General features: G+C 40.0%; 1 protein-coding gene across 2 annotated transcripts in view; it reads right to left on the bottom strand.

Moving 5' to 3' along the window:
- Positions 1 to 11,075, bottom strand: part of LOC126091863 (tenascin-X-like) — a 771,043-nt gene extending 759,968 nt beyond the window's left edge. The window contains exon 1 of one of the 2 annotated variants that reach the window (XM_049907142.1): positions 10,971 to 11,075. The gene's annotated coding sequence lies outside the window, so the exon portion shown is untranslated. The remainder of the gene's footprint in view (positions 1 to 10,970) is intronic. The other variant, XM_049907141.1, reaches the window with a different exon arrangement.
- Positions 11,076 to 13,505: the final 2,430 nt, after the last annotated feature.

Consider the following 13,505-nt stretch of genomic DNA (forward strand, 5'->3'; position numbering starts at 1 on the left):
CCTTAATAACTAGCTTTTTATGAACTCTGAGTGGATCAGAGCATTTTTTTTTTTTCCAAAAATGTGTTTGGACTTCAGAACATACTTTTTCTTATGATATTCACAAACTGATGATACAGAAGAAACTACTCATAATATAACAAAGTTTGTATATCTTCATCCAAGTCATTAACATTTTTTAAGTTTTTTGAACGAACCATCAACTGTTTCACGACACACTTCAATTACTATAATGCAATAGAGCATTGTTCATCTATTTTAACACATTCAGTTAGTGTTTCAAATTTATTATTAAACTTCCAAATTATTTTAGTTGATCAAAAATTATGCTCATGACAAAAGCACATAAAATATTCTACACTCTCAATTAAGTATGTCCATTCACTCTAACAGAAGTTTCTGAACAGACACAACAACAATGCCACACCCTGCAAATGCAGTGGGTGTACACAGTTCATGTACAGACTTGTCACTGACTGCTTCTGTGCAGACTTTTAACTCTGTCCACTTGAGCTCCTGTACACACTTGTCTTGAGAACTACACTCATGCACAGAACTATAGAGTTTTCAACAACAGAGAAATTTCACATATTTATTATTTTACTTTTATCATTCTGAACTTGTAACAAAGTAATTGAGAATAAACCTAGATGTAAATGGGCTATTTTTTAGGATAGAACTAAAGCAAAGACACCCTTTGTTTAATATTTTTATATTAAAATAAATAATACTATCTAAATATAGGATGATCATGTTAACTAAATATAGGTTACAACTAAACAATAAACTATTTAAATTGGCAACAATTATAAGATCAATTGGAGTGTAATGTGAATTATTTCCTCATTTTCAAAAATTCATATCTTTGTTCACAGTCAAATAACAACATTGAAATTGTTACAGTACTTTGCTATCATATCGGCATAAAAAATTTGAAAAAATCAAATTTTTTGTTCAGCCCCAAACTTCACAAAAAAATACAGATTTTCAAATTTCAAAAATTTATAAAAAATTAATGAACCATTTGTCAGTATTCTTGCTCTGCATAAGGGTAGTAGCTTAGATACCTATGTAGAGAAAAAAAATACACTGATAAATCATTCCTTGTTATCTATTTTCAAGTCTAAACACTGGACTTTCTAAATTTTCAATACCACACTTTGAAGGTCATTTCGACTGGTTATTTTTGAATTTATGGTATTTTCGGTAATAAACAGTGTTGTAGTGGAGACTTTTCTAAAAACAACCATGTTAATTGCAATGTTATAACTGAACCCATTGCAGAGATATTCATATTAGTAATAATGTCTCCAAACTGAAAAACCGTTGTGTGCTTACAAGTAAAATTGGCCACCATTTAGTAACGGTGCAAGGTAAATTTAAAAAATAAAACTATTTTGTACTTCTCAATTCTAGTGTTTAATCACATATAAAGAAACCAAAATATTTAAAAATGGTCAAGCAACCAATTTAATTTTTATTGGATCACTTCACTTGGATTGATCAGATAGCTAAGAGGACGATGCTCAGGACAGAACACAGGCATACCTTCTTCTTGGATAAAGGTGTCTGATAAGCCAGAACCCACACTTATCTTGAAAACTCAGTCTTTTAAAAGTTCCTGAAGGAAAGGGGGCATGCAACAACGGAAGTCCCATGCGTAGAGAATACAGAGGATACTAGTCCTCCAGCAGGTGTCACAGGCTTTCTCCAAACCAAAAAACATGGCCAGTCTGGTATTTCCACAGGAGGCCATTCATGATATGGGTGAAGCCATCATGCCAACCAGCCATGAATCATACTTTCCATCACCTTGCAAACACAGCTGGTGAAAGAAATGGGGCAGTAGCAAGAAGGAAGGTGTTTGTCCTTACTGGGCTTAGGTATGGGTATGACAGTGGCTTCACAGCGGCGTCTGGGAAACATACCCTCTGCCCAAATGTGCTTGTATGTATGATGGGGAAAGTGCTTGCCTGCAAGAGAAAGATGCTGCAACACACACTCCTGGAAATGGAAAAAAGAACACATTGACACCGGTGTGTCAGACCCATCATACTTGCTCCGGACACTGCGAGAGGGCTGTACAAGCAATGATCACACGCACGGCACAGCGGACACACCAGGAACCGCGGTGTTGGCCGTCGAATGGCGCTAGCTGCGCAGCATTTGTGCACCGCCGCCGTCAGTGTCAGCCAGTTTGCCGTGGCATACGGAGCTCCATCGCAGTCTTTAACACTGGTAGCATGCCGCGACAGCGTGGACGTGAACCGTATGTGCAGTTGACGGACTTTGAGTGAGGGCATATAGTGGGCATGCGGGAGGCCGGGTGGACGTACCGCCGAATTGCTCAACACGTGGGGCGTGAGATCTCCACAGTACATTGATGTTGTCGCCAGTGGTCGGCGGAAGGTGCACGTGCCCGTCGACCTGGGACCGGACCGCAGCGACGCATGGATGCACGCCAAGACTGTAGGATCCTATGCAGTGCCGTAGGGGACCGCACCGCCACTTCCCAGCACCCAGCAAATTAGGGACACTGTTGCTCCTGGGGTATCAGCGAGGACCATTCGCAACCGTCTCCATGAAGCTGGGCTACGGTCCCGCACACCGTTAGGCCGTCTTCCGCTCACGCCCCAACATCGTGCAGCCCGCCTCCAGTGGTGTCGCGACAGGCGTGAATGGAGGGACGAATGGAGACGTGTCATCTTCAGCGATGAGAGTCGCTTCTGCCTTGGTGCCAATGATGGTCGTATGTGTGTTTGGCGCCATGCAGGTGAGCGCCACAATCAGGACTGCATACGACCGAGGCACACAGGGCCAACACCCGGCATCATGGTGTGGGGAGCGATCTCCTACACGGGCCGTACACCACTGGTGATCGTCGAGGGGACACTGAATAGTGCACAGTACATCCAAACCATCATCGAACCCATCGTTCTACCATTCCTAGACCAGCAAGGGAACTTGCTGTTCCAACAGGACAATGCACGTCCGCATGTATCCCGTGCCACCCAACATGCTCTAGAAGGTGTAAGTCAACTACCCTGGCCAGCAAGATCTCCGGATCTGTCCCCCACTGAGCATGTTTGGGACTGGATGAAGCGTCGTCTCACGCGGTCTGCACGTCCAGCACGAACGCTGGTCCAACTGAGGCGCCAGGTGGAAATGGCATGGCAAGCCGTTTCACAGGACTACATCCAGCATCTCTACGATCGTCTCCATGGGAGAATAGCAGCCTGCATTGCTGCGAAAGGTGGATATACACTGTACTAGTGCCGACATTGTGCATGCTCTGTTGCCTGTGTCTATGTGCCTGTGGTTCTGTCAGTGTGATCATGTGATGTATCTGACCCCAGGAATGTGTCAATAAAGTTTTCCCTTCCTGGGACAATGAATTCACAGTGTTCTTATTTCAATTTCCAGGAGTGTATGAATGTGAACACAGTGTGACTCTGGTGCAGAGGGTCAGGATGAAATGAGAGCATGAGCCAGCTCCCTCAGATTGAAGGCAGCACTGTAGCACTCACTGTACTGTGAAGAGAAAGGTATTGCCTGAGCCTCTTTCACTCATTTCTGGTGGAAGAAGTTAGGGTGATAGTGGGAAGAGCTCAAAATCTTAACAAAGTGGCGGCCCAAGGTGCTGGAAATAGTAATAGGGTCCACAATGACAGCGTCTTCTACTGTCAGGCTGGAAACTGGGGAATGGAGCCTGGTCCCTGTGAGCCGTCAGAGGCTGGCCCACACAACGGAAGAGGGAGGGGAACTGTTAAAAGAACTAGTGAAGGAAATCCAGCTAGTTTTTTCTGAAATTCTGAAGAACATGACGACACTGTGCATGCAACCGTTTATAATTAATGTTGTTTGCTATCATAGGATGACAGTGAAAAACATGGGCAGCACGTCTCTGAGCACATATTGTGTCGCAGCATGCCTCAATCTGCCAAGGGACTGGAACACAGTGCAGTAAAGAAGAAGTGCAAGAAATGGAACATTCTGAGGCATTGAGGATAATGTCTGTAAGATATTCCACCTGGTTATTGCAACTGGGGAATATTGTTCATCGGAGGTCGCCAGGGAGGAGTAAAGCCTTGAAGGTTGTCAGGGAGGAGTAAAGCCTCCAGTTAGCCTTAGAAAGCCGCCATTGGGATGTGCATGGAAGTGGCACAGCAGTCAGCATTTTTTTGGCACATGAGAAATGATTGCTCAAATACACAGCAGAGAGAATCAACCACTGAAGCTGATGGGCAAGTTGGCAGTGCAGAAGGAGAGGTCCAATAGGTGTGAGTGGAGTCTGAAAGGAACGTGGGTGCTCCTGTGTTAAGGCAGATGTTACGTTTATTAGCCAAGAAGGCTCCTGTTGAACAGGTTCTTGGAAAACCCCAAAGAGTATGGTGTGCATTAATATCACCAAGCAGCAGAAAGGAATGAGGGAGTTGCCCAATAAGCTGGAGGAAGTCTGCCCTGGTGATGAAAAATAACAGAGGGATGTAAATGGTACAAAGGGAAAAGGTCAAGTGAAGAAGAAATATGCAGACTGCAACAGCTTCAAGCCAGGTAGTCAAGGAGATGGGTTGATTATGAATATCATCCCAGATGAGCAGCATCACTCCACCATGAGATGGAAGCCACCCTCGGAGGGAAGGTCGAAGCGGACCGGGAAGAAGAGCGAGAGCTCAAAGTGGTTGTGAGAACGCAATTTTGTTTAATGGATGCCAACAAGTGGATGCTGCAATTCTAAGAGCAGCCATAAGTCCTCTTTCTTGGATCAAGGACCGCGAATGTTCCATGACGAGGAAAAAATTAAGGGGTTTCACCTTGCCGGCTGCTGAATGCCAGCCTTTGAAGATTTGCTGCCACAGACCACAGAGGCAAGAGGATCCTGTTCCATAATATTTACAGAGGTGTCAGCATTCTCCTTCTGGCAGACTGCAGAGTTCAGGTTATAAGGGCATCACACAGCTATATCATTGAAGAAGATCTTTGAGTCAGCAAAGGAGAAGACTATTTCCCTTTAATGTCTTGGAGCCTTCCTGGTTGACAGAGAAGGACTCGGATGTTTCTTGGCTGGAGGGCCGTAGGAAGTCTTCACGGGAGTCTTCGTGGGAGTATTTCTTCTGTCCTTTCCAGTCTGTCGGTTGTGTAGCAGGTGACTTCACCCCATGAGGCAAATGTTTGGTGGCTTGTTGCACAGCTGGAGGAGGAGACAGGGACACTATCATGATGCTGGGTGATTACACAACCAACATGCTTAATTTGAGGTTGCATGTCTGTGTGGCCATGTCCTTCATGGAGTGAGATGTAGAAAGAACAGTACTGTAGGTGCCTGATGGTAGAGCGCAGGGCTGCCAACTTTCACCCTGACCTCCTGGACAGCCTGCTCATCGACATACCTGGGACAATCTCAGGAGGTGGCAACATGGTCACTATTGCAGTTGATACAGTGGGGGAAGGAGAGCATCCCTTCTACAAGATACACATTTGGCCAAGTGTCGAGAGGACTCTTGGGCATGGTTGAAACAATTACACTGGTAGCAGCGCATCGGGTTTGGAATGTATGGCTGTACTGTGATAACATCATAGCCTGCTCTGATCTTTGACAGAAGAACCATTCTATCAAAAGTGAGAAAAAGAGTGCGTGTGGGCACTAAGGACACATCTACTTTTTTTCATCACCTGCTGGACTGCAATGACATCCTGATCAGAGAGGTATGTTTGGATTTCTGCCTCAGTCAGACCATTGAGCACCCTAGAGCAAATAATACCACAGAAAGAATTCAGCATCTGATGGGCCTCGATATGAACAGGATAGCCATGGAGGAGCGAAGCTGCAAACATTTGTTGTGCTTGAGAATCAGAAGTAGTCTCAAAGAGCAATGTGCCATTTTGTAAATGAGAGCAGGATTTCACAGGGCCAGCAATTGCATCAACACCTTTCTGAATAATGAATGGATTTATTGTAGCAAAGGGCTGATAGTCTTCAGTATGTGAAATGACGAGGAACTGTGGCACAACCTCATTCTGTATAAGTTTGGTAGACATTGATGATGAAAAAGATGATTGGCTCATTGGGAGAAAATCCCCCATGATTGCCAGCATTTCCAATGGTATGCTCCTTCAAACTGTGTGCTCTCCCTCCCCCCACTCAGAAGGGGATGGACCTGCCTTAAGTGATTGTTTACACCTTAGGTCACACCTCCCCAACACCTGACAGAGAGACAAACTGGCAATTTAGGAAGGCAGCAGTTCAGGCAATCACCCTTCCCTGGGCCTGGCCTTTACCAGGGGGGTACATGCGAACCCTACCTGTCAACCCGGGAATGGGAGTTACATGTTACCCAGTCACCTGTTATGTGTCGGATGCTTGGGATCACCTTCAGGAGAGCACAGGGAGGAAGAAGTAAAAGAGGAACCTGAAATGCCAAAGTGGAGAAAGGGTAGGAGAAGTGGAATTAAAAAAGAAAGAAGGAACAAAAGACAGTGGAGGGACTGTTCTGACATCAGTGGCTGAATATACAGAGCACACTTCCAACATCATCTCAGACATCCTCCCCAAGGAAGGGGAAAAAGAAAAGCAAGAGGGAGACATGCAGCATGGAAGGGTAAAGATGCTGCAAAGGGTGAGGCCCTGTGGTAGACAAGCATTTTTTATTTTTATTTATTTATTCGTCCGTGGAACAATAAATATTGTATGGATGTCGTCAGTTTACAACACATGAGCACACATTTACATTTCCAATGAAACAGGTTTCTGATATTTTATGAAGTTTTTATAACTAGTCATACACACATTATAATTACATAATATTTTGGTGATAATATCATATGTTGCTAATAATCTATATCTATGTTAAATATTCTTTTACAGTATAATAACTTTTACTTACTAGGAAGGTTTTAAGGTTTTGTCTGAAAGTGAGGGGCTCATTTATTTCTTTAATTTCCTGTGGTAATTTGTTATACAGTTTTATCCCATTATAAAATATACTTTTTTGCATCTTTGCCTTGTTCTTTCTATCTAGATGGAGGTGGTGACAAGCTCTTGTTTCATGGTCATGTATTAGTCTGTTTGTGTTGTACATGTTGAGATTTTTCTTAATGAACATTATGTTCTGAAAGATATACTCACAAGAAACAGTTAGAATGCCTAGCTTTCTAAATAATTCTAGACAGTGGGCCCTGTTGTTGCTGTTTGTTATTATCCTTATGGCTCTTTTTTGTACTTTGAACACAGTTTGTATGTTACTGGCACTTGTTCCCCAAAACATGATCCCATAGCTGAGAACTAAGTGTAGATATCCGTAATATATTATTTTAAGACAGGTATTATTGCATACCGGTGCAAGGATTCTAAGAGCATAGCATGCTGTGGATAATTTCTTTGCCAAAATGTTGACATGGTTTGTCCATTTCAATTGGCTGTCTACATTCATCACTAAGAATTTGGTACTTGTTACACATTCTAATTCATTATTGTTAACTTTTATTCTAGTGGCATTGTGTTTTTTGTTCAATTGGAAGTTAATATAGTTAGTTTTCTTTACATTTAGGGTTACTTTATTTTTTAATGACCAGTTGTGGACATCATTGAGAGCCTCATTTGCTCTTTCTGACAGTTGTGTTGGATTTTCACGTGTCACTATGTTGCTGTCATCAGCAAAAAGTATTTTTTCTCCATGTCTGATACTTTGTGGGAAGTCGTTAATGTATATAAGAAACAATGTTGGGCCTAATACACTTCCCTGTGGGATGCCTATATTCACATTTTCTGGGTCAGACAGGTGTTTTATAAGGGAATTGTTTGAAACTTGTGATATCTCAACTCGTTGAACTCTGTTTTCCAAGTATGATTTGAACCACTTCTTTGTCACACCTCTTATTCCTATTTTCCCTAATTTATGAAGCTCCTTGGAGGACTTAAAGAGCTGCAGAAGCTTGCATAAAGTGAGTGATCTGGACTCTAGTGAGAATTTAAGACTTCCAAAAGGTGGATATTCTTAAATATGTTTATGATCTGTAATGATTCAAGAAAAAATGGTAGAGAAAATCCAAGCATATCAAAATAATCACTGAAATGCGATGCATCTAATAAAATGTCAACCATAATTTTATCAATAAAAACACAAAAGTTACAAATAACAGTAAAATTAATATCATTTCTATGAACATTATAAGTATTAAATATTAAACAATGTCATCAAGCTCCATCAGCCACTTGTTGGATAACAGCACAGCACCAAAGCTACTATGTCAACTAGAAAATTAGCAATACACTCTTTTGTTCCTGCATATTGAGTAGTCTCAAGTATTTTATTATATATATCTGCCATATGGGAGCAAAAGGCTATTTACAATTTGTACAGAAACCAGATGGCAATTATAAGAGTCGACGGGCATGAAAGGGAGGCAGTGGTTGGGAAGGGAGTGAGACAAGGTTGTAGCCTCTCCCCGATGTTATTCAATCTGTATATTGAGCAAGCAGTAAAGGAAACAAAAGAAAAATCGGAGTAGATATTAAAATCCATGGAGAAGAAATAAAAACTTTAAGTTTCGCCGATGACATTGTAATTCTGTCAGAGACAGCAAAGGACCTGGAAGAGCAGTTGAACGAAATGGACAGTGTCTTGAAAGGAGGCTATAAGATGAACATCAACAAAAGCAAAACAAGGATAATGGAATGTAGTCAAATTAAGCCGGGTGATGCTGAGGGAATTAGATTAGGAAATGAGACACTTAAAGTAGTAAAGTAGTTTTGCTATTTGGGGAGAAAAATAACTGATGATGTTCAAAGTAGAGAGGATATAAAATGTAGACTGGCAATGGCAAGGAAAGCGTTTCTGAAGAAGAGAAATTTGTTAACATCGAGACTAGATTTAAATGTCAGGAAGTCGTTTCTGAAAGTATTTGTATGGAGCGTAGCCATGTATGGAAGTGAAACATGGACGATAACTAGTTTGGACAGGAAAAGACTAGAAGCTTTCGAAATGTGGTGCTACAGAAGAATGCTGAAGATTAGATGGGTAGATCATATAACTAATGATGAAGTATTGAATAGGATTGGGGAGAAGAGAACTTTGTGGCACAACTTGACTAGAAGCAGGAATCAGTTGGTAGGACAGGTTCTGAGGCATCAGGGGATCACCAATTTAGTATTGGAGGGCAGTGTGGAGTGTAAAAATCATAGAGGGAGACCAAGAGATGAATACGCTAAGCAGATTCAGAAGGATGTAGGTTGCAGTAGGTTCTGGGAGATGAAGCAGCTTGCACAGGATAGAGTAGCATGGAGAGCAGCATCAAACCAGTCTCAGGACTGAAGACCACAACAACAAAAACAACATGTGCCATACCAGAGGAGTCCCACAATAAAAGGAAGCAGTATGAATTTTTTATGGTGATTATTTCCTTTATTGTAACATACTGTCGTTTTACTATATGTGCATGTGCACTAGATTCATATGTATTTATTTAAATCGAAGCACTATTTGAAGAGTTTTGTGTTTAGTATCATTGGAAATGTAAGAATGTAAGCTTTCATATAGAATATGTGTCTAATTTTTAGCACTCAAATGGTGGTCCATTTTGTGCATTTTAAGATATTGTAAGAAAGTTGTGCTTTTGATGGGGTATGTCTAGTCTTCATCCATGGGAGCAGTAGGCCGCTGGAGAATGCTAGGAAGTGGAAGAGCTCTTGGGCACAATGGAGAAGTTAGAAGAAAACTTTTATATGGGCCATCAGAAGAGATACACTCGCTGATTTACTTCATATGATGCACAAGTTTTGTAAGACTTCTGTCCTGAGACCTCACAGATGAAACTGAATACTTAGTAAAATTCAACTCCAAGTGGGATTTATAACTTTCAAACTAGCAATGAACTGTTAAATTATTGGAGCTCTACTACCTTTCATGTCAAATATTATGCAATATTAACTGTTGTTTAATATCAATTACTCTATAACCTTGTAGGACCACCATTTCTATGTAAAATTGCTTTATTTCTGAAGAAATCATCACATATGTGCAACTTCAAACTCTATTAATGGCTACATTAATTTGGAGATATTGTATTTCCCAATTTTATTATTTCTTGTCATTGCTCATAACTGCAATTTATTATTATTAATAAATTCACAAACTTGCTTATGTGGATAATTTATTAGACCATAAGATCACAATTAACTACAGATTATTAAGCTATCTTAACAACCAGGTGTAAAGCAGACATATACGGCCTGGCGCTACAATATCAGTGAGCTACATTTTCAGGCAGGGCCATATGTAGCCCAGCACAGATTCTTATTGTTACCATACACTACAGAGTGTGCAGGAAATGTAAGAAACCTGGTAAGTCACAATGTAACAAAAGACAACTTATAAAACCAGCTTTCACATAAGGAACTTTACAATCCTTCATGATCTGGTGGATTTACAGTGGAAAAAGATCAGTTATTATTGTGTATTAATGTCATTCTTGCTTGCTTTGAGGGCAAATCACCTTCATTAGATGAGGAGAAATATTACTTCTGGGACTTGGAAATGATGGCAATAAAAGATTAACACACATGATCACTGAAACATATTATCATTCTGCAAGGATGAACAGCACATTCCAGAGGAAAGACAGATGAATAGCAATTTCATTATCAAGAAATAAAATATGATCTCTTCTTCGAAGAGTAGCAATGCAGAAAACCATTTTTGTTCATTACACAGAAAATTCATTAACAACACTTCTTTTTGTGAGATATATGATTCTCAACTGCTACATCGTATTGAGAATGTACAAGTCAATACGATCATTATGCAATACACTACGAACAATGCCTTTTATCTTTCTACAAACACAATAAAGAATAGTAAGTCTCAATAAGCACAAAATGTTGAAGTATTGAACCTTACTTGAATATCTAATAAAGTGAATTCTCCTGTAATTACTACACTTTTTGCAGCTGGTCTGTAAATGAAAATACTTACCTATGTAATAAAATCTGAAAGCACTGTCTCTAGAAAGAGCAGTTTTTGAAACTAAGTGAAGCTGTGGTCTAATCATGACTGGACCTTTGAACTTACCAACCAAAGCACTGGGGTGATATTTACATAAAGTGTGTCAGAGGTGACTGACTTATCTGATAAATGGGAAAAACAGAAGACTATTGATAATGAGTGTAGCACGAACCTTGCAGCTTACAATTCCTTTGCATGTCGAGCATATTTGATGAACATAAAAATTTTTTTAAAAAATAAAAATAAATCCTCCATCAAACACTAAAAATACATTTTTTTAAAAATCTAGAGGAACTGCTATTTGGATATAGCATACATTTGGATTCCTGATTCAGTCGCCAGAAAAGGTGGATTCTACTTTCTCCATTTGATATTGCGAAATGTGCAACTACTTGAAAAGTAGCAGCATTTTTTTACAATTTCATTGTCATTCAATATCTTTCAGTAATAATGCTGTCTTCAGTTCGCAAAATGCACCATTTTGATGTCATCCTATATTTAGATTTTGGCTCCACACTTTTCCTTTGTATTGGCTTGCTTATACATTTCATAAAACCCATTTTCCATTTATGTAATAATTTCAAGCATATAATGTTTGTTGATGTTCAAATTCATAATTTTGAATATAAATATTGTTATAGGTTTGTGAGGAACATAGACCAGATTATCTAAGAGTTGTACATGTTTACAAGACACATATTACTCTACAGTCAATTTACAGCATTTTAATTAGTGCTGCAAATGTGTCTTCCAGAAAGCACTCATAGAGGAACTGCGAATTTTTTCTGATGTGTGAGAATAACAGCTACATTATGCTCACATTTTGCCATGAGGAAGTGTGAGATAAAAGCTGTACATACAGTGAATTACCTACAACTTATATATATATATATATATATTAAAAAAACGTGACCTTACATAAACTGTGAGCAACATCAAGGAAAGGCAGCTACTCACTTCCATACTGCGTGAGTCTTGATCACAGACAAAGTTTGCTGGCCGAAGTGGCCGTGCGGTTCTGGGCGCTGCAGTCTGGAACCGCGAGACCGCTACGGTCGCAGGTTCGAATCCTGCCTCGGGCATGGATGTGTGTGATGTCCTTAGGTTAGTTAGGTTTAACTAGTTCTAAGTTCTAGGGGACTAATGACCTCAGAAGTTGAGTCCCATAGTGCTCAGAGCCATTTTTTGAACAGACAAAGTTTCACTAGATTTTGAGCTGCTGTTCTTTTCCAGTTTCAGTATACACATGTGCAAGACTTGACTTTTACAGGATGTATACATGGAAGAGGAAAATAAATTCCCAGATTTTTCCCAGATTTCCCGGTTAAAAATACACTTTCTCCCAGATGAAAATACACTTTTTCTGTGTTAAGTAACACTATACTCTTCCTCGGAACTGTAAAACTTGCCAATTCTTTCAGTGGTTATGGTTTTATAAACTGGCATAGAATTTCCCTGCACTTTAGAAAACTCAGGGGAAAAAACACGTTTTAAAAAGTTGTCTGATGTGCAGCAACATGTACACTGCATATTTTCATATTACGAAAGTACACATTCGAATTCGAAATTGAGATTGCGATGTGCTTTTTTAAGCTGGTCACAGCTCATGTCAAGCAATCTTGCCAGCCGATGGCAGAGGATATTCAGAACATAGGACACATGATGTAGTCAACCAATAGCAACATCACTGCTAAGTAGCATGAACACACAAATAGGAAAAGGCAATGGTTTAACCTAATATACATAGTGTTGCCTCTGCCTGGCACTTAGGTGTGAATTGCAGAGTAACCATGTAGATGTAGATGTATAATATTGGTCTGTAAGATTAATAAGTTGCAAGAGAAGCTAAGCTTTCACACGTAATGTTGATATTTTTTGCGAGTGTTATGCTTTAAGATACATCACACAAATGTGCCAGTAATATTTTTAACAATAACATAAATGTCTGATCTTCTGGGCTCGAAAATATTCTAAATGGTTGTCCTCAAAGATTTGATTTTTTAATGAGAGTCAAACGCTCTGTGATTTAAGTAATTCATCAGACATTCGTGCACAGCGTTCATCTTGCATAAAAGGAAATTTACTTTGAAAGTAATGCTTTTCGAACAACCATTCGGAATATTTTCCCATGACCTGTTAGAAATAGATTCGCTTCAGCAGCTGCCAGAGTGTCGCCGCACTTGCGCAGTTACGATGGCGTAGAAGGCTCGTATGTTTGTACGTCCAAAATATTAAAACATCTTACATTATGTGATTAAAGAAACAAGACATTAAAGGATACTCCAAGAGCAAGGGAATTTTGTGGACCATACTAAAATGCATAATTCGGTTTAAAGTGCACATTCGTATGTCCAGATTCAGATGTAAATTTTCTTGAAGTACCAGTACTGTATTATCTCATGTTTGGTTCTTTATTATGGCATAATGCCATATAGGCTAGAAGATGAAAACGTGAACTTGAAATACAGCGAACAGTTGAAACTAGCCAATAGTGTGGAATTAAAC

Source organism: Schistocerca cancellata, chromosome 7, assembly GCF_023864275.1.
Source record: "Schistocerca cancellata isolate TAMUIC-IGC-003103 chromosome 7, iqSchCanc2.1, whole genome shotgun sequence".
Taxonomy (NCBI): Eukaryota; Metazoa; Arthropoda; class Insecta; order Orthoptera; family Acrididae; genus Schistocerca; species Schistocerca cancellata.